The sequence below is a fragment of the Rattus rattus genome, chromosome 6, assembly GCF_011064425.1.
Source record: "Rattus rattus isolate New Zealand chromosome 6, Rrattus_CSIRO_v1, whole genome shotgun sequence".
Lineage (NCBI taxonomy): Eukaryota > Metazoa > Chordata > Mammalia > Rodentia > Muridae > Rattus > Rattus rattus.
The window spans coordinates 150,021,507-150,025,075 of record NC_046159.1 but is presented as its reverse complement, the minus strand read 5'-3'; positions in this window follow the sequence as shown (position 1 = coordinate 150,025,075).

Sequence of the window (3,569 nt, the reverse complement as noted above, 5' to 3'; positions counted from 1 at the left end):
AGAGCAGGGGAGAGAAAGGGTAAGGGCGTGCCCTTTGAAGGTAGGGGGCATATTTGTTTTCTATATGTCTGTATAGCAAATGACTACACACTTAGTAAAAATAGCAAGTGCATTTATTATCTCATGGTTCCTTTGGGGATACCATGTGGGAATAATATTTTTGGGCACTGTTTAGAGGTTGTATTATTCAAATGATGATTTCTGTACCAGCAAAGAGCAGAGTACGGACTTTGGTATTGCTATTTTTACGAAGCATCACCCATTCCAGTGCTTTGTAGACATTCTTCTCCAACACCTTCTGATTGGTCAATAAAGAGCTGGTCAGCCAATCAGCTGGGCAGAAGAGATAGGAAGGCTGGACTTCTGATCCCAGCCAAGGGTCCCAGGGAGAGAGAAGAGGAAGGAAAAGAAGAGTTGGCCATGAGGCAGAGTATGATGGTTGCGAAGTGATTTTTCCATGAGGACACACATGGGGCAGAGCAAGTCAGGGTGAGACTCAAACTGAAAGTAACTCTGTGTGTGTGTGTGTGTGTGTGTGTGTGTGTGTGTGTGTGTGTGTGTGTGTGTGGCTGGGATGTAGGTAGATTAGAAGGTTAGAATAGCCTAGAACCTGCCCAACTTAGATTTGCAGCTTGTTAATAAAGATACCAGGTCTCGGAGTCAGTTATGAGGGAGCGAAGGGGGCACAGAAAACCTCCAAAGAATGACTGCATCTCCAGTTCACCTGAGCCCCCATTCAGGTTTTCACAGGACGCAGGCAAAGTGTCTGTCAGCACCATTCTCATTTGGAGACTCGTCTGGAGTCATCCTCTCCCGAGCATATCCATGCTCTGGCACAGCTTACATCCTATGATCATGTGACTAAGGATCTTCCGGAAGGCTGTTTCCCATATACTAACTTAGATACGACTGGACTTCCAGTTCCGTGGACTGTCTTAGGACATGGCCACCTACTGCTCAAGGCAGCAAGGACTAAATATTGTGCTGTGGTCTACCAAGATGGAGTCACAGCGCACAGCATCATTTCAAGAGTGTCATTGCCTGCCCACAAAATGGAGCTTGTCAAGAAAGTAACATCCTGCCATCACTGCCCTTTTTCTTTTGGTATTATAAAAGACAAGTCGTGTGGTGTGCACTGCTCTTGTTGGTGGTATGAACCTGGGAGATCGGGGCCTAGAAATGAGACAGACTAAAGTCTTAGGAAACAGCTGACTTTATTCAGAGCACCAGACAATTTATACCCTGAGGCTTAAGATGAATCACATGAGTAAGGTGTTCACTCACAAGGACAGTCCACACACGGCAAAATAGTGTTTCTCCATCATACCACATGAATAACAGCTGAAGTAAACTCACTCTTATCCCCCACACCCAGGAGGGGCACAAAACCATCCAAGAACAAGTTCATGTTTTGGGGAAATGGGTTACAAGACTCTTGTCTGTTTTTCTCGGAATGTACTCACTAGTGTTCAGAATCCTCTCATGACTTCATTCTTGGACTGCGTCCTGATATCTCTCCCCCTTTTGTTTCTTCATTAGGAGGATATCCAGAGTGGTTTTGATTTGAGATGTTGCAGATAATCTGATGCAGGAGTATCCTATAAGCAAGACAATTATATTAGAACGGTGAAAGCATTGTGTGTAATACTCTGCCGTCAAGAACAAGGATCTGAACCATGTCGAGTACTATTGGTTACATTATTATATTGATCAGAAAAATCTAAAGGATAGCTTGAAAAGAGACCCATACGATTAGTAGTTTGAATATTTTATAGACTGTAAGTCCCTATTAGACTTTAATCAGAACACAAATGTTATGATGTTCTATACAAATAGGAAGTAATTTAAATCCCAAGGAAAAATTAAATGTAATCCTGTCTCCAGCTGAGTGAACGGGTCTATTACAGCCCCATGGAAACTTGGTCATTAATAGAATAGCTTCCCCCTTGGTACATAGGGTCTTTACTTGACCCCAGGTGGGCAGACTTGACTTCTTTTTTTTAATTTACATTTTTTATTAGATATATTTCTTTACTTACATTTCAAATGTTACTCCCTTTCCCGGTTTCCTGTCCATAAGCCCCCATCCATCCCCCTCACTGCCCCCCCATATTCCCCTGCACTGAGGGTCCAACCTTGGCAGGACCAAGGGCTTCCCCTTCCACTGGTGCCCCAACAAGGCTATTCATTGCTACATATGCAGTTGGAGCCCTGGATCAACTGCATGTTAATCTTTCAGTAGTGGTTTAGTCCCTGGAAGCTCTGGTCGCTTGGCATTGTTGTTTATATGGGGTTGCAAGCTCTTTCAGCTCTTTCAGTCTTTTCTCTGATTCCTTCAACAGGGGTCCTGTTCTCAGTTCAGTGGTTTGCTGCTAGCACTGACCTCTGTATTGGATGTGCTCTGGATGTGTCTCTCAGGAGAGATCTATATCCGGCCCCTTTCAGCATGCATTTTTTAGCTTCATCAATCTTATCTAGTTTTGGTGGCTGTATATATATGGGCCACATGTGTGTCAGGCTCTGAATGGCCATTCCTTGAGTCGCTGCTCTAAACTTTGCTTCCACATTCCCTCCTATGGATATTTTCCCCTTTTAAGAAGAAGTGGGAACATCCACATTTTGGTCATCCTTCTTGAACTTCCTGTGGTCTGTGGATTGCATCTTGGGTAGTTTCAGCTTTTGGGCTAATATCCACTTATCAATGAGTGCATACCAAGTGTGTTATTCTGTGATTGGGTTACCTCGCTCAAGATGATATTTTCTAGTTCATTCATTTGCCTATGAATTTCATGAAGTCATTATTTTTGACAGCTGAGTAGTACTCCATTGTGTAGATGTACCACCTTTTCTGTATCTGTTCCTCTGTTGAAGGGCATCTGAGTTCTTTCCAGCTTCTGGCTATTATAAATAAGGCTGCTATGAACATAGTGGAGCATGTATCTTTGTTGTATGTTGTAGCATCTTTTGGATATATGCCCAGGAGAGATATAGCTGGGTCCTCAGGTAGTTCAATGTCCACTTTTCTGAGCAACCTCTGGACTGATTTCCAGAATGGTTGTACCAGTCTGCAATCCCACCAACAATGGAGGAGTGTTCCTCTTTCTCCACATCCTCACCAGCATCAGTTGTCACCTGAGTTTTTGATCTTAGCCATTCTGACTGGTGTGAGGTGGAATCTCATGGTTGTTTTGATTTGCATTTCCCTGATGACTAAGGATGTTGAACATTTCTTTAGGTGCTTTTTGGCCATTCAATAAGCCTCAGCTGAGAATGTATTGTTTAGCTCTGTACCCTATTTTTAATAGGGTTATTTGGCTCTCTGGAGTCAAAGAACTTCTTGAGTTCTTTGTATATTTTGGATATTAGCCCCAGACTTGACTTCTGATGACTCAGTTAGTGTCACCTTTTGCTCTTCAGCTGGACGTTAGCCATCTTTCTGGTTTCCACTGTCTTCCTCAACCTCTGCAGGTGTAGTGATGGCCCAGGGCTAGAGAAGCCTAAGAGGAATCCACAATGTTTCAGTGGCTACATCTACAGTGACAGATGCATATCCACAGGTCAGGTTAATG